At 41.3% G+C, this 19,322-nt stretch overlaps 1 pseudogene; it reads right to left on the bottom strand.

The window, feature by feature from the left end:
• Positions 1 to 11,936: 11,936 nt before the first annotated feature.
• LOC118596830 lies at positions 11,937 to 12,220 on the bottom strand (annotated as a pseudogene).
• Between the last annotated feature and the right edge of the window lie 7,102 nt (positions 12,221 to 19,322).

The following is a 19,322-nucleotide window of genomic DNA, read 5'->3' as shown; positions in this document are numbered from 1 at the left end:
CACATTGTTGTATTCTCCGTCCAGCCAAGTTATATTCCACACTATTATATTCTCCATAAACTCCCTATATAGCCATATACTTCTTTTGCACAGTTACATCTCTTTTTTATATAGCTCCACATCTCTCTTCTATATGCATTTCTGCTCTCTACTCTGTCACATCCTTTACATATTATTACATTTGTTCACTGTTTACTCACTCATCCTCCCATTCATCCACTCGCCCACCCTGCTCTCATGCTTCATCTTTGATCTCTCACTCTTTTCCCTCTGCTCATTCTGCTGCACTCCTCAGCTCGCGCACACACACACACACACACACACACACACACACACTCGTTACTCACTGCTCTTTACAGTTCCTGCATATCCCTTCCTCAGTACACACACACACACACACACACACACACACACACACACACACACACACTCGTTACTCACTGCTCTTTCACAGTTCCTGCATATCCCTTCCTCAGCACACCCCTCCACACTCACTCTTACCCTCTGCACAGCTCTTCTCACAGAAGTTCTCTGCACAGCTTTTCATTTTTCTCTGTCCATTCAGCTGCATCCCTTCCTCAGCACAGACCCACACACTCTCACTCCTCCTTCTCTCTTCTCTCATAGCCATAGTCTCCTCATCAGGAAGGCTATCCTGTTCAAATCTATCCTTCATCAGTCTTGATGGTATTAATAGCTTTTTTTCTCTTGTGGAAACAAAAACAAAACCTCTCTCCCAATGGAAAACATTTCCTGGTTTCCATTCTGAGTTTAATATATCTTCAAAATATATAGGTTGATTTAATTCATCAGCTTTTTTCTACTATCTAATTTCTCTCTGCAGCTGTTGTTCCTTTTTAAGTTAATAAAGCATTGTGTGCTCTATCTCTGGGTGTTTTTATTACTCCCTTCTGCTTATTAATCATTTCTTTTAAGGTTTGATTAGACCTTTCTTGTCCTGTGGGGTTGTGTGGTATACCTGTAACATGCTTTATGTTATAACATTAAAAACTATTTTGGGTTGGGGATTTAGCTCAGTGGTAGAGCACTTGCCTAGCAAGAACAAGGCCCTGGGTTCGATCCTCAGCTCAAAAAAAAATTTATTTTAGTAGACACATATGCTTGAACATTGTAAATCTTAATTTGTACAGGTATTCCCATGATGGCCATAACTTCTAATAGATATGTAATTACAGAACCATTATTTTCAGAACTCAGAGCAGTTGCCCACTGAAATCTGGAATGTGTATCTATGGTATGGTGCATGTATTTTAATTTTCCAAATTCTGCAAAATGAAACACATCCATTTGCCAAATTTCATTTCTTTGAGTACCTTTTGGGTTACTTCTTGCAGGTAGTGGAGTTTGGTTATACAAAGAACAAGTAGGATATTTTCTTATAATTTCCTTGGTTTGTTGCCAAGTGATGGAAAAATCCTTTTTAAACCCTTGCTATTAACATTATGGGTTTTTTTTTTGGTGAAACTCTGAGGCCTCCAGCACATTTCCTATTAACAACTGATTGATCTCATCATTACCTTGTTCTAGAGGGCCTGGCAGATCCTTATGGGATCTGATATGTGTTACATGTATGGGATGATTCCTATTCCTGACTATTTCCTGTAATTGTATAAATAATGAAGTTAATTCTGACTTATCAGGAATAAGATCAGTGGTTTTAATATGTAAGACAACTCAACTCTTTCTGCATATTGGGAGTCAGTAATTATTTTAAGAGGTTCTGAAAAATCTAATAATACCATAAGAATAGCATATAATCCTGATTTCTGAACTAAATCACAAAGGCTTTGAGCCATTTCACTTATTTTTTCTGACTTATAACCTGCCTTTCCTGATGTATTTGCATCAGTATAGAATGTAGGGTATCCAGAAATTGTGGTATCTTTTATGAGGTAAAATCCAATTTTTTAAAAAAAATAAACTGTAATACTTTGCTTTTTGGATAGTTGCTACTTATCTCTCCTAAAAAAATTACTGCAAGCTCTTTGCCAATTTTCATTTCCTGCCCATAATGAAGCAATTTCAGCATTAGTAAAAGGTACTACATAATTTCTTCTGGGTTTATTCCTGTCAATTGATGAAGTCTTAATTTTCCTTTTAGAATCAACTCAGAAACCTTTTCCACATATGTCTTTAATTTTTTACTCTGTGAGGTAGAAATATCCACTCTAAGATAGTATTTTCCACCATGGGAACCCTCACCTATCACTGGCCAGCAGGGGAGACTTCTGTGGGCAGACTCCCCCACCAAAACCCCCCATTGGACCCTGCAATCTACAAGACCCATACCCTCCCCCAAACCTACCCATCTCGCTGTGACCCCAGTGGCTTCCTGAGACACAGAATCTGCCAGCTCTCATTGGACCAAGAGCCCTGACAGGACCAAGAGTGGTTCCCTGAGACACAGCATCAGCCAGCTCAGATTGGACCAAGAGCAGCTCCCTGAGACACAGAATCCACCAGCTCCAATTAGACCAACAGCTAAGATTGGATCCAGAGTGGCCCCTTGAGACACAGACACAGCAAGCACAGATTGGACCAAGAGCAGCTTGCTCAGACACAGGCACTTCTTGCACCTTGGAAGAAGAGATGGGAAGATGCCAGTGTAAAAATACATACAACAACACAAAGAGCAATATGGCATCACCAGAACCTAGTGGTTCTACAACAGCAAGACCTGAACATCACAAAATAGAAGAAGCAGGAGAAGGCAACCTTAAAAATAACTTTATGAAGATTATAGAGGTCTTTAAAAAGGAAATGAAAAATTCCCTTAAAGAAATTGTGGAAAAAACAAACAAAAAATTGGAAGAAATAAAAAAATCCCTAAATCAAAGCCAAAAAAACCCATGAAAAGACAATTAAACATGTGAAGGAAACAGTTTAAGACCTGAAAATTGAAATAGAAACAATGAAGACGACACTAACCAAGGGAATGCTGGGAATAGAAAATTTGAGTAAACCAACAGGAACTACAGATGCAAGCATAACCAACAGAATAAAAGAGATGGAAGAGAGAATCTCTGGTATAGAGGGTACAATAGAGGAAATAGATTAATCAGTCAAAGAAAACACCAAAGCCAAAAAAGTCATAACACAAAGTGTCCAGAAAATCTGGGATATTGTGAAAAGGCCAAACCTAAGAATAATAGGGATAGAAGAAGGAGAAGAATACCAATTCAAAGGCACAGAAAATAATTCAACAAAATCATGGAAGAAAACTTTCCCAACTTAAAGAAGGAAATACCTATGAAGATACAAGAAGCTTATAGAACACCAAATAGACTAGACCCTCCAAAAGTCCCCTTACCACATAATAATTAAACCACTAAACATGCAGAATAAAGAAAGAATATTAAAAGCAGCAAAAGAAAAAAGCCAAGTAACATATAAAGGCAGACTCATCAGAATAACACTTGACTTCTCAGTGGAGACTCTGAAAGCCAGAAGGATCTGGACAGATGTAATGCAGACACTAAGAGGCCATGGATGCTGGCCCAGACTACTATCCCCAACAAAACTTTCAACCACCAGAGATGGAGTGGACAAGACTTTCCAAGACAAAACCAGATTTAAACAATACATATCCACAAATCCAGCCCTACAGAAAGTACTAGAATGAAAACTCCAAGGAAATCAGATGCACCCACAAAAACACAGGCTATAGATAGCCCCACAGCAGCAAATCCCACACACTACCACCAAAAGATAACAGGAATTAACAATCACTGGTCATTAATATCCATCAATATCAATGGTCTCAACTGACCTATGAAAAGACACAGACTAACAGAATGGATAAGAAAACAGGATCCATCCTTCTGATGCATACAAGAAACACACCTAAACTTCAAAGACAGGCACTACCTCAGAGTAAAAGGCTGGGAAAAGGCTTTCCAATCCAAAGGACTTAAGAAGCAAGCTGGTGTAGCTATCCTAATATTTAACTAGATAGACTTCAAACTGAAATCAATCAAAAGAGATCGGGAAGAACATTACATATTTATCACAGGAAAGATCCACCAGGATGAAGTCTCAGTTCTGAACATTTATGCTCCAAATACAAGGGCACCCACATATGTAAAAGAAACATTTCTAAAGCTTAGATCACACATCAAACTCCACACATTAATAGTGGGAGACTTCAACATCCCACTCTCACCAATGGACTGATATGCCAGATATAAACTTAACAGAGAAACAGGGATCTAACATATGTTAGGACTCAAATGGACTTAATAGGTATCTACAGAACATTCCACTCTAACACAAAAGAATATACCTTCTTCTGAGCAACCTGTGGAACCTTCTCTAAAATTGACCATGTACTCAATCACAAAGCAAATCTCAACAGATTAAGAAAAAATTGGAATAACATCCTGTATTTTATCAGACCACCATACCTTAAAGTTAGATTTTAACAACAAAAATTACAGAAAGCCTACAATCACATGGAAACTGAATAATGCTCAGCTGAATCACCAAAGGGTCAAGGAAGAAATTAAAGACTTCCTAGAATTCAATGAAAATGAATGCACCACATACCCAAACTTATGGAACACTATGAAAGTAGTGTTAAGAGGAAAATTTATTGCACTAAATACACACATAAAGAAGTTGGAGAAATCTCACACTAGTGACTTAACAGCACACCTAAAAGCTCTAGAATAAAAAGAAGAAAAGTCACCCAGGAGGGATATATGCCAGGGAATAACCAAATTGAGAGCTGAAATCAATACAATAGAAACAAAAAGAACAATACAAAGAATCAATGAAACAGAGTTGGTTATTTGAGAAAATAAACAAAATAGACAAGCCCTTATCCAAACAAACCAAAAGGCAGAGAGAAGAGATCCAAATGAACAAAATCAGAAATGAAAAGGGAGGCATAACAATAGACACTGAGGAAATCCAGAGAATCACCAGGTCATACTTCAAAAACCTGTACTCCACAAAATTGGAAAATCTAAAAGAAATGGACAATTCAGGTAAACAATTTAAATAGACCTATAACCCCTAAGGAAATAGAAACAGTCATTAAAAGTCTCCCAACCCCACCAAAAAAATCCCAGGATCAGATGGTTTCAGTGCAGAATTCTACCAGAATTTCAAAGAAAATTTAATACCAATGCTCTTCAAATTGTTTCACACAATAGAACAAAAGAAACATTACCAAACTCTTTTTATGAGGCTACAGTTACCCTGATACCCAAACTACACAAAGGTGCAACAAAGAAAGAGAATTACAGACCAATCTCCCTCATGAACATTGATGCAAAAATACTCGATAAAATACTGGCAAACCAAACCCAAGCACACATCAAAGAAATTATCCACAATGATCAAGTAGGCTTCATCCCAGAGATGCAAGGATGGTTCAACATATTTTTGTCAGTGTAATACACTATATAAACAATCCAAAAGAAAAAAAACCCCACATAATCACCTCATTAGATACAGAAAAAGCCTTTGACAAAATCTAACACCCCTTTATGATAAAGGACTTGGAGAGATTAGGAATACAAGGAACATACCTAAACATAATAAAGGCAATTTATAGCAAACCGACAGCCAACATCAAATTAAATGGAGAGAAACTCAAAGCGATTCCACTAAAATCAGAAATAAGTGCAGGCTGTCCACTCTCCTCATAGCTATTCAATATAGTACTCAAAGTCCTAGCTAGAGCAATAAGACAACAAAAGGAGATCAAGGGGATACAAATGGGAAAGGAAGAAGTCAAACTTTCACTATTTGCAGACGATATGATAGTATATATAAGTGACCCCAAAAATTATACCAGGGAACTCCTACAGCTGATAAACACTTTCAGTAATGTGGCAGGATACAAGATCAACTAAAAAAAAATCAGTACCTCTCCTATATACAAATGATAAAAGAGACGAGAAAGAAATCAGAGAAACCTCACCCTTTACAATAGACACAAATAATATGAAATCCTTGGGGTAACTCTAACTAAGCAAGTGAAATATCTGTATGACAAGAACTTTAAGTCTCTGAAGAAAGAAATTGAAGAAGATATCAGAAAATGGACAGATCTCCTAATCTCATAAATAGGCAGGATTAACATAGTAAAAATAGCAATCTTACCAAAAGCAATCTATAGATTCAACAAAATCCCCATCAAAATCCCAACACAATTCTTCACAGACCTGGAAAGAACAATACTCAACTTTATATGGAAAAACAAAAAATCCAGGATAGCTAAAAGAATCCTGTATAATAAAGCCACCTCTGGAGGCGTCACTATCCCTGACCTCAAGCTCTACTACAGATCTATAGTAATAAAAACAGCTTGGTATTGGCATAAAAACCAACATGTGGACCAATGGAATCAAATTGAAGACCCTGACATTAACACACACGCCTATGAACACTTGACTTTTGACAAAGAAGCCAAAACTGTACAATGGAAAAAAGAAAAATATCTTCAACAAATGGTGTTGGTATAACTAGTTGTCAACATGTAGAAGATTACAAATAGATCCATATCTGTCACCATGCACAAAACTCAAGTCCAAGTGGATCAAAGACCTCAATATAAAACCAGTTACACTGAACCTGATAGAAGAAAAAGTAGGAAGTAGTATTGAATGCATTGGCACAAGAGACTACTTCCTAAATATAACACTGAGAACAACAATTAATAAATGGGACCTCCTGAAACTGAGAAGCTTCTGTAAGGCAAAGAACATGGTAAATAATACAAAATGACAGCCTACAGAATGGGAAAAGATCTTTACCAACCCCAGATCTGACAGAGGGCTGATCTCCAAAATATATAAAGAATTCAAGAAACTAGACATCAAAATATTGAACAATCCAATTAAAAAATGGGCTATAGAGCTAAATAGAGAATTCTCAACAGAAGAATCTCAAATGGCTGAAAGTCATTTAAGGAATTGCTCAATATCCTTAGTCATCAGGGAAATGCAAATCAAAATGACTCTGAGATACCATCTTACACCTGTCAGAATGGCTAAGATCAAAAACACTGATAATAGCTTATGTTATAGAGGATGTGGAGCAAGGGGAACACTCCTCCACTGTTGGTGGGAGTGCAAACTTGTACAGCCACTCTGGAATCAGTATGTCAGTATCTCAGAAAATTGGGAATCATTCTTCCTCAAGACCCAGCTATACAACTCTTGGGCATATACCCAAGGGATGCTCAATCATATCACAAGGATACATGCCCAACTATGTTCATAGCAGCATTATTCATAATAGCCTGAACCTGGAAACAACCTAGATGCCCATCAACTGAAGAATGGATTAAGAAAACGTGGTTCATATACACAATGGAGTACTACTCAGCAGCAAAAAGCAATGACATCATGAAATTTGTAGGCAAATGGATAGAACTAGAAAATATCATTCTGAATGAGGTAACCCAGACTCAAAAGGACAAACATGGTATGGTATGTACTCACTCATAAGTGGATACTAGATGTAGAGCAAAGGATAACCAGACTACAACCCACAGCTCTAGAGAAGATAGGTAACAAGGAGGACTCTAAGAGGGGCAAATGGATCACTATGGGAAGGGGAAATAGATGAGATCTCCATGAGTAAACTGAGGATGAAGGGTGGACAGTGGAGGGTAGCAGATGGCGGATGAGAACATAAGGGAATGGGATGGTTGAGCTGGAACAGGGATGGAGTGGGAGAGCAATGAAAGAGATATCATGATAGAGAGAGATATCATGGGGGATAAGGAGAAACCAAGTGTTAGGGAAGTTCCCAGGAATCCACAAGGATGGCCCCAGTGTAGACTACTAGCAGTAGTGGAGAGGGTGCTTGAACTGGCCTACCCCAGTAATCAGATCAATGAATATCCTAATTGTCATCATAGAGCCTTTCTCCAGTAACTGATGGAAGCAGATGCAGAGAACCACAGCCAAGCACCAGGCTGAGCTCCAGGAGTCCAGTCAAAGAGAGAAAGAAGAGGAATTCTATGAGCAAGGGGCATCAAGATCATGATGGGGAAACCTACAGAGACAACCAAACCAAACTAGTGGGAACTCAAGAAATTTAGACTAACACCTGTGGAGCCTCCATGGGACTGGACTAGGCCCTCTTCATAGTGAGACAGTTGTGTAGCTTGATCTTCTTAAGCCCCCCTCTCAGTAGGATCAGAATCAAGCCCTGGTGCATGGGCAGGCTTTTAGGAGTCCACTACTTATGGTGGGACACCCCACACAGCCTTGAGGCAGGGGAGGGGCTTGAACCTGCCTCTGCTGAATGTGCCAGGCTCTGCTGACTCCCCATGGGAGGCCTTACCTTCTTGTAGGATGGAATGGGGGTGGGTTGTGGGGGGGCTGGGGGGGCGAGAGGAGGGAAGAGGGGGATCTGTGATTGGTATGTAAAATGAATAAAAAATTTTTCTTAATTGAAAAAATAGAGTATTTTTCCTCTGTATTAAAATACCTATAGGAGAATGCACAGAGGGTAAAATAACCTGAATGCAATCAAGGTCCAGATCCAAATGATCCACATGTACATCCTGAATTTCTTTTCTGCCAAAGCCAATTCTTTCTCAGTTTCAGCTGATAATTTTCTTGAACTATTCAAGTCCTTGTCACTTTTTAAGGTTTGAAACAAATTACTCAGTTCTTGATTTGTTACTCCAATAGTGGGCCATAGATGAACAATGTCTCTCAACAATTTTTGAAAGTCATTAAGAGTGTCCAATTGATCTCTTCTGATTTGTAACTTTTGGGGTTGATTTTTTTTTTGTAAACCTATTTTATATCTTAAGTAATTAATAAAATCTCCTCTTTGTATTTTTTCAAAAGCAATTTGTAATCCCCAGTCAGGCAAAGTATTCTTTACTTCTTCAAACATTTTCTCTAAAGTATCTAGACTTGAATCAGCTGGTAAAATATCATCCATAGAATGGTATTATAGATTGAGGATATTATATATGAATTATTTCTGAGGTCTGTCTAACAAATACTGGCAGACGGTGGGGCTATTTAACATTCCCTGTGGGAGAACCTTCCATTGATATCTCTTAACAGGCTGAGAATTATTATAAGTAGGCACTATGAAGGCAATTTTTTCTCTATCCTTTTATTGTAAAGGTATAGTGAAGAAACAGTCTTTTTTTTTTTTTTTGAGCTGAGGATCAAACCCAGGGCCTTGTGCTTGCTAGGCAAGTGCTCTACCACTGAGCTAAATCCCCAACCCATGAAACAGTCTTTTAAATCAATAACTATAATAGAACATCCTTTAGGTAATAGAGAAGGCAGAAGAATTCCAGACTGTAAAGAGCTCATTGGCTGAATTATTTTATCAATAGCTCTTAGGTCTGTTATCATTCTCCATTTTCCAGATTTCTTTTTAGTAACAATACAGGAGAATTCCAATGACTGGTTGATTATTCAAAATGTTGAGCATATAACTACTCCTGTATCAGCTGCTCCGAGGCTTGTAATTTTTCTGATGTCAAAGGCCATTGTTTCACCCAAACAGGTTTGTCAATCAGCCATTTTAAAGGTAGGGCTGTTGTTACCTTTAAAATACCAGCAGCTGTGGTTTCCTGCTTATGTACAGTTTGAACTGTCTGTGACTTTCTTTGATAGTATCTTTTGATATTTCTCAGAAGCATTCCTTATTTTATAGTTTTTTTATGAGATGGGGGGATATTAATCTGAGTATTCCACTGCTGTAGTAAATCAGGTCCCTTAAATTCATTGCAATATTAGCCACCTATGGCTTTATTTTTCCTCTCTATCCTTCTGGTCCCATATATTCAACCCATCTTGCACTTTGTTTTACTTCAGACAAACTGCCAATTTCTAAAAGTGGAACATTTACTTCCTGAAGAGTCCAATCTGGATACCATGATTTTGGTGCAATTGTTGTTATTATCCATACCTGTGTCAACCAGACCCTCATCAGTGCCATTTATTCTTATTTTTAACTTTGGTCTTTGATCAATTATATAAGTTTGACAAAAATATTTGCCTTATGGTGTCTCCTGAAAACTTTGGGAAATGATTGAACTATGTTTGATATGGGGCCTGCAAGAGGCCCCGTAGGGCATTTCCAGATGGCAAAGGGCTATCCTGACTGTACCTTATTGATCTACATTCAGTAGTTCAATGACTTTGGCCTTTGCCACACCCTCTGCATTCTCCAGAAGGCTGGGGCCTTCTGTTTGAATTATTTCTAGAATAAACATTGTTTCTAGGAGTACCTTGCCTACACTCCCTTTTCAGATGAATTTGTCTACTGCAAGTAAAACACCTAATATTTTGATTTTTCTTTATATTTTTAGAAAGCAGTGCTTCTATCCAAGTATCATCATTAGAGGTATAGGAGCCAATATCAACTGTATTTCTGATTCATTCTTCTATGGGTGCTGATCTTGCCCTAAAAGGACTAATCACCCTTTTATATTCTTCATTAGCATTTTCAAAAGCCAAAGTTCCAATTAATATTTGTCTAGTGTCTGGATCAGATGCCATTCTATTTACTGCTGATGTTAATCTGTGTAAAAAAAATCAGTGAAAGATTCTGGGCCTTGTATAATTTTAGTAAATGATTCAGTCCTCTTTCCTGATTCTTCAACCCTGTCCCAAGCATTCCAAGCTTCTGTACAATATAGAATCAGGTTGTTATCATCCAACATCTTTGCAAATCAGCATACTGACCCTCACCAAGAATTTGGTTTTGGGAAATCTCATGACCTCTAGCCCTACCTCATTCATTGTTCCAGGGCCATGGCTTCCTCTCTCTACCATGTTCTCCAGTGTAATTGAGGACCTCCTTCTAATACTGCTGAAACTAAATCCTTCCAGTCTTGTGAAATAATCTATTCCTAGTTGCCCATGCATTTAACATCTGTCTTACAAAGGGTGAATGCATAACACATGGAACTACTGCTTCCTTAAATCTCTTTAAGTCTAACATATCTACAGGATTCCAGTTAACTTGTACATAGCCTTGGGGATACATATCATCATTAAAGCTAGTGTTCTAATAACCTTAGGCTGTTCCTCTCCAGTTTCACAGTGCAATGGTGTGGTGAATTATGCTCTAAATTCCTGTCTGTGGCTGGGCATCTTTCTTTCTTTCTTTCTTTCTTTCTTTCTTTCTTTCTTTCTTTCTTTCTTTCTTTCTTTCAAACTCTTTCCCAACTGAGACTTTATTGATTGAGTACACAGACATTTCAATTCTTAAAACATGGGCCCAAACTCTAAAAGTCATATATTGTGTTCACGTACCCAAAAGAACCATGTGTTGTTTCTCTTTGAACTTATTCCAGTGATGTTCCATCCTAAGCTTGGCAAGTTTTCCCTAAGACCTCACATAACAATCAAATGCTCACTGACTCACTCACAATTTTATGCCACATACAGTACATATTCAAAATTTCAATCTTTCACAGCACATTATCACAATTGTTGGGAAAATGGACTGCCATGACCAGAGACAGTTCTGACAGGGCAAAGACCAGACCGAGGAGTGGTTATTTTAGGATACAGTTCTACTAGAAACAGGAGACCAGAAATAACTGAAAATATTCCAGACACAAATGCACGACCAAGACTCCAAATTACCATTTAGTATGCTTTGTGTTGTAGGATATAAAACTAGCCCCCTCTACTCAATGTTATGGTGACCCCCGAGACAGTCACAGCCTCCTCTGCTTCAGTATCCTGCTATTTTCTGGTTGTACCAAAAAATAAACAACCAGCAAGTGATTTAACCTCTTAAAAAAATCATTTACACTTAAAAAATGGGATGAGGTGGGACTTCCTCCCACCTTTTAAAAATGTTTCTAGAGCTACTAAAAAAACCCGCATTTACAAAATAGTTGTTAAAAATATTCCTCTGGATTGTACAAGAAGGGAGGCGGGGACCCTGACAGACGCGATGGATGTTTAGTCAGACTTGGCTTCTCTCTCTTCTACTTCAGAGGCTGGACTCTGGTTCTCAGTCTCTCCGTTTTCTGCAGGCACATCTGTGGTTTGCTGATCCGCCACCTCAGCCTGTTTGCGCTTTGCTCCCTTCTTCCCTTTGGTTTGCACTTTTTGTCTGATGACTTATCCTTTCCCGTGGCCTTCTTCGGCTTGGCGTCCACCTTGGCAGGGGCGGACTTGGCCGACAGCCTCGGGGAGCGTCGCTTGGGCTCCGCCGCCTTTGCGCTAACCTTCCTCTTGGGCATCATGGCGGCGCTGGGTGGGAGGCGCGTGCGAGGCTGAACCTGTCACGGAGCTACACCGCCTAGGCCACCACCGCACAAACCTGGCATTTTTCTTTTTGTCATTAGTATATCTTTCCAAGGCCTGCATCCTATTAATCCTCTTGCCATATTTATCACAAAACCCCACCAAGGCTGTTATTGATAAGATAATTAATTACCATACTGGTAGTAGTTATTGTTGGTATTATATCAGTGTCCACTAAATCATTTACCTTCTGTACTCTGCTTCTCACTTCAAGCCTTCTAAGGTAGCAGTATAGAGAGCCCTAGCACCCTGCGTTGTTACGTTTCCCATTCTTAACACAGCAAAAACTTTCTTTTTAACTCTCTCCTATTCCCCTAAAGGATTCCCCAAATCTCTCACCAACTCTGTTGACTTCTCTGGGCAAGTGGCAACTGACTGCCAGCCTGGAGAGCCTCAGATGGCGGATGCAGCAGAGCTGGCTCGTGTGACCCCGCCTTCCATGTGGTTCTACCACCCATTGGGTGCCAATTGTTGCTATCTGTTTTTTTCTTTATTGTTATGTGTTTTAAATTTTATACATCAGCCATGGGTTCCCCTGTCCTCCCCCCTCCCGCCCCCACCCCCACCTTCCCCCCAGCCCCTCCCCTCCATTCCCATGACCTCCAGGATCAAGGCACCCCTGGGGATTCATTTAAACCTGGTGGATTCAGTACAGGCAGGTCCTGTCACCTCTTTCCAGACTGAGCAAAGTGTCCCTGTGTAAGCCCAAGGATTCAAACAGCCAGCGCATGCACTAAGGACAGATCCTGGTCCCTCAGACTGTTTTTTATTATCTACAGTGGCTACTCTTTAAGCAAGGCTTCATCTGCAAGGGCCTTGGCCTGAGGGGATGTCTTTCCCTTAGGCACCGACTCTCCCAAAGCTACTAAGGGAACTTATCTAAGTCTAAAGAACTCACAATTCAACAGTTTAGGTGGAATTCTGCTTGCTCAGAGAGGCTGAATAGCAAGTAGCTAACCTTCTTCCTTTGGTGGTGTCTTCCAAAAAAACCCCACATCCTTCTCTCAGTCCCCACTTAAAAAACTCTTGCTACACGTGGTTCCTCGTTATCACTTCCTGTCAGCTACTTGCTGACTCAGCCTCCTGCTCACAGGTTAATTTTATTAATCAAACACATCTTTGAGTTGTTAACAAAAGCAAAAGGAAAAATGCAACACACTTTGAAATAATATTCCCCAACACATCTCATTTGTGTATGTGGCCCACATGGTGCATAGGCTCTGTCCTCCAGCCAGCAGCTGTTTTCATTCCCTTGTCCATGGTCTTCAGGCTGGCCCGGAAGATCTTTTGGCTAGGTTTTGGCAAGACTCTAACTCTAGTCTAAATATCCTTCATTGAGAGGGAGTGTCTACAGGCCCTAACCGGAAGCTGGAGACTGGAACCCAGGAGTGCAACTTGGTTTCTTTCCCTTCCCTCTTTTTGCATCTCTTTCTCCAGCTGTTCTGTGCAGTGTTACAGCATTGGGTTCCCCTGTCATCTTCCCCTCTTCACAATCTGTGTTCAGGTGTGCTAGTGCACAGCTTTGTGCCATACACCGGCACTGCCCATCCCCTAAGCACCACATCTCCCCTGCCCTGTCCACCTCTACCACCTCCAGCAAGCTCCTCCCACCTGTGAGCCTGAGCTTCCTTCCAGGCCTGGCCTCCTGCCACTAGTTCAGACCCCTGTGTTGGGGATGTGGGTTTGTGGGAGGCTCCTTTTTGTCCTGTCCCCCTTTCTAGTCTGAGGCTCAGTGCTACCCAGGCAGCAAGCCTGGCTCCTGCTTCCCCTCCCATCACCACTGTAGAGCCTTGACCTGGCTCGGGGGTTCTTGGGGAGGGACCCACAGTCTAAACCAGCTGGGGTGTTTTTCTGGGGGCTGGGGGGTGGGTTCTTTTTGTTTGTTTGTTTTTTGAGACAGGGTTTCCCTGTGTAGTTTTGGAGCCTGTCCTGGATCTTGCTCTGCAGACCAGGCTAGCCGGGAACTCAGAGATGTGCCACCTGGCTCTGCCTCCCGAGTGCTGGGGTTATAGGTGTGCGACACCACCACCTGGCTTAAACACCCATGCAAAGCACAGATATCACCGAAGCAGACCACAGAAGTTGGCTTGAGAATGTCCTTGACAGCTGGGGGCTTCCATTGTGCTTCCTGTGGGGGACTTCTTCCAGTTCATTAATTAAATAATTAAATGTGAGCTTACAGGTCTCACTCTCCAAGCTGGCCTGAAACTATGTAATTCAGGCAAATCAGGCTGGCCTCAAACTCTTGACCATCTTGTCTTAGCCTCCCAATACTGTGATTACATATGTGAGCCATCACACCAACCAAACAGGGAACTTTCTTCTATTATTATTATTATTATTATTATTATTATTATTATTATTATTATTTGTGTGTGTGTGTGCGTGTGTGTGTGTGTGTGTGTGTGTGTTTTAGGTCAGGTGACCTCTTTGGGAGCTGATTTTCTCTTTCCCAGGTGTGGGGGATGGGAATCGAACTTTGATCTCTAAGTTTGTGCAGTCAGTGCTTTTTACCCACTGAGCCATCGCCCTGACCCCAGTGAGGAACATCTTCATGGCCTTGTTGTCCTGGAGCACATACTGGGTCCAGTCCAAGCGGAGAATTGTACACAGCCATCACCTCTTTTCACAACCCTGATCCCTTTATTGGTTTACCACCCTGGAAGTGAGGGCCTAGAGAGCTGAACTGACCTCATTGGAAGGATTACTTCTGGAGGAGAAGAGACTCGAAACAACAGCAGGAAGCAGGGAAGCAGTCACCACCCCTCTAGTCATCCAGCTGACTGGTTCAGGTTACCTGGGGCCAAGGAGTCTTTCAGTGTTAGGCTAGGACAGGCCAGGGAAGGGCAGACATCAGCTTCCCTGGATAGAGATGAGGAGACATGCGGCATGCCACTGGCGGAGAGTAGTTTCCCCTTGGAGTAGAGACCCCTTGAAGAACTGACCTGGGATGGTGGGAGCTAGCAAGAATACACATTTCCCTGCTGTGGATATCGCTCTGTGTAAATAAAGTTCTGATTGGCCAGTGGCCAGGCAGGAAGTATAGGCGGGACAAGAGAGTAGAGAATTCTGGGAAGTAGAAGGCTGGGGGGAGACACCGCCAGCCGCTGCCATGAGAAGCAACATGTAAAGACACTGGTAAGCCACAAGCCATGTGGCAAAGTATAGATAAACAGAAATGGGTTAATTTAAGATAGAAAAAGTAGATAACAAGAAGCCTGCCACAGCCATACAGTTTGTAAACAATGTGAGTTTCTGTGTGCTTTCTTGGTTGGGTCTGAGCGACTGTGAGACTGGCGGGTAAGAGAGATTTGTCCTGACTGGGCCAGGCAGGAAAACTCCAACTACAAATGGCGCTCAACGTGGGGCAAGAGTTTCCACCTAAAACCTGAGAAAAAAGATTCTAGACGGAGCTAAAAACAGCTTCCTAGTTGTCTCCCTCAAGTTAATGGCAGCCTGCCGGTTTGAGCTACTATGGCGGGTTCCTGGTGTGTGCCTCGGACCTGCAGTGTGGCGGGAATGAGGAGTCTACAAGTGGCACTTTACTCTGTTGTATGGTGGATTTAGCCTTTGCTAGTTAAAAAAAAAAAAAGTTTTCTGAGCTATGCAATGCTTTGATAGAACTGCTTCTGATAGTTGATGGTACACATGGCTCCAGACCCAGAGCTGGCGGTAAACTGTACCACTGCCATGTTGGAAAGCTGAGGTGGGCGGAGCCAGCAGCCACAGCGGCGCTTCAGTCTTACAAAGATGGATTTTACACAGAGAATCTGGTTTGTCTTGTCTTTGGGATTTTTAATTGTAGAAAAAGATTTGATCGTAAAAGCTGTTGAGTTAAACAAATATGTAAATTTTAAAGGTACCTTGACTTCAAAATTTGCATATAAGGATATGTTGCTTTAGAAAAGAGTCTCTGCTTTTGTTTCCACAGAAAGCCAGAGGCTGTGGATTTGTTCCAGATTAAGATACATCAGGTTTGATCAGCCAAGACCACCTGAAGGGTCTCTGATGACGCCATGGCCCAGATGATCCAACATCCAGAATGGTTTCAAGGCAACTGGCTCAGAGGTTTACCCTCATGGACTACTCCATAATCCTAAAATTTTCTTTGTGTCCCCATAAGATGCAGCGCCCCTCTCCAGCAAGAAGTAGTGAGAAAAACTACGCCCACATTCCCAAAATTATCAAGCTGGCTTTGGAGATGGAATTGGCTCACTCCTTCTCTAAACCCAGACATATTGCTAAAAGAAAAGGTTAAGAGATTCTTGTGTCCCAAATCAGAAGAGCCCTCTGATGTGGGACAGAGAAAAACCAATATTTTTCTTTAAAGCAGTTTAATTATAAATGAGATCTCTTTCTAAAAAAAAAAGGGGATATGATACAGATATAATAGGATGAAAGGGTAGATTAAGGAACTTACTTCTAAAGAACAACTTGTTTAAAATGTTTTACATTGGTATAGATTTTAGTCTATTGATACAAACTTAAAGTTAATTTTGTTATACTGTGTGCATATTTTTACTCATATTTAAGGTATTATGTTTGTATAGCTCATTTTAAATTGAAATGGATAATTAAAAATAGATTAATAATTAGTCATCTATGATAATCATACTCGTAGCCATGTTAGTTAAGTCTTCTAGGTATACATAGACATATTTCAGATAGATAGGTAATCTTCAAATACTTCAAAGACCTACAGAATATGGCATTTAAAATACTTTTAAAATTTAGACTTTCTGGACAGTGAGACACGTCTGCTCCTGGCAGCACCAATTTACTTCAGAGAGGAGGATGGGCATTGAAGACACTTCATATGGAGTTTATCTTCACCTTGGCAAAAATAGCCATTTGGGCAAGAAACAGTTCTTGCCTGGACTGCTTGATCGCCTGGACTGCTTGATCGACTGGACATGCAGGACCCATAGAAAGGTGACCACTGAACTTTGCTTTCAAAATGGTCCTTCAGGTTCCTGCTTCACAGAGAAAACTGCCAGACATTCTACAGGACACTAAAAAAAGTGACCGAGAGACTTTAGCCCTGTGGGCTAAACACAAATGCCCCAACTTTACAAAGGAACATTAGGTGACTGTCCAGGCTGCCAGCTGTCTCTGTCTACCCTGCAAGACTCCCAAAAAATGCTTGCATCCTTCTCCCAGTTCTCAGGTAATATTATATCCTTCTGAGGTCTTTGATGTGGTTAAAGACTAGATCGTTATAATTTCCTCAGTTATGATAAAAGATAAGTTAGATATAAAACCTTAGACTCACAAATACAAGATAGATAGGATATCTTCTTTAATATTGTAACTGTAATTCTTGCTTGATAATTGTTTTGTTATATGTAATTGTACTATGTAAAAGTTAAAACCTTCCTTAAAAAAAAAAAAGAAAAGGGGAAGTGCTGTGGATATTGCTCTGTGTAAATAAAGTTCTGATTGGCCAGTGGCCAGGCAGGAAGTATAGGCGGGGCAAGAGAGTAGAGAATTCTGGGAAGTAGAAGGCTGGGGGGAGACACCGCCAGCCGCTGCCATGAGAAGCAACATGTAAAGACACTGGTAAGCCACAAGCCATGTGGCAAAGTATAGATAAACAGAAATGGGTTAATTTAAGATAAAAAAGTAGATAACAAGAAGCCTGCCACAGTCATACAGTTTGTAAACAATATAAGTTTCTGTGTGCTTTCTTGGTTGGGTCTGAGCGACTATGGGACTGGCGGGTAAGAGAGATTTGTCCTGACTGGGCCAGGCAGGAAAACTCCAATTACATTTCCCTCCCTTCCGACCTCTTCTTAAGTCAGCCTGGTTGGAAGAAGGAGACGATAGAGCAGTGCCCAGGTGTGAGGAAGGTGTGCGTGGCCCCGAGGCAGGACGGAGACCAGGGAGCACAAACAGGGTCAGGCACAGGGCTGCCATCACTGCAGGAAGGTTCTCAGGCCGCACCGGGTCATCATACAGTAAGCACTCCGTATGGTTCTTACCAGGCTGGCGAGTCCTACTTCTCTTGGAGGCGCCTTGCCCTGTGTCTTCCATCTTGTTCACATCCAAGCCCTTTCGGTATTAGGGATGCAAGTTGCCCTTATCAGCTGTTCTGGCCGGTGCTTTGGGTGGGAGTAGTGCTCAACTTCCCATCTCTTGTCTCCTGCTAGCTGGCAAGGATCAGGCAGAGGAGAGTCTCCAGAGCTGGAGGCCCTTGGCAGCTATGGTGGAAGCAGCAGTGAGCTGGGGCTCCCCCTTCCTCTGGAAACCCCTCCTCCCTGGACTCCCTCCATAACATCTGTGGGAGGCCACAGATTTGGATCAAGCTTAGGCACGTGCTGCCAATGGACTGAACCTTGGTAGGGGTTCACCAGCCAGTGAATTAATAACAGAAGCCATTAAATCACTTCTATATTGATCCTCCGTTTCCCAGAGCTGCTGTGTGATCCTGGTATCAGCAGGAGCCTTTTGGAGGCCTGGTTGCTTGATTCATGACTCTTTTTTATTCTTTACTTCTGTTTACAATTATTCATATAAGCTCCACTAGTTTTAAAGGTATAGGGTGTCCCCTCCCCTCCGCCCCAGGCAGGTTTTCTTTGTGTAACAGTCCTGGCTGTCCTGGAACTTGCTTTATAGACCAGGCTGGCCTTGAACTCACAGAGATTCTCCTGCCTCTGCCTCCCAAGTGTAGGGATTAAAGGCATGCACCACCACTGCCTGCTGGGGTTTCCTCTTAAGAGACTGTAATAGCCAGGTGTGGTGGCACATGCTTGTCACTTAATCGTTTGAGAAGTAGGAGGATCAAAAGTTTAACATTTTAACATTCTTGGCTACACAGAGTTTAAGAATAGCTTGGGTTACATAAAATCTCTCTCTCTCTCTCTCTCTCTCTCTCTCTCTCTCTCTCTCTCTCTGTGTGTGTGTGTGTGTGTGTGTGTGTGTGTGTGTGTGTGCTCTGCAGAAAGACTTCCAAAGAAGGTTTGAGTTTAATGTCTAAAAGTGTCAACAAAGCTACAGAGCTGAGGGTAAGGGCTGAAGAGGCAAAGCGACCTCACACGA

Source organism: Onychomys torridus, chromosome 16, assembly GCF_903995425.1.
Source record: "Onychomys torridus chromosome 16, mOncTor1.1, whole genome shotgun sequence".
NCBI classification, from domain to species: domain Eukaryota; kingdom Metazoa; phylum Chordata; class Mammalia; order Rodentia; family Cricetidae; genus Onychomys; species Onychomys torridus.
This window is presented reverse-complemented; position numbering and strand designations above follow the sequence as displayed.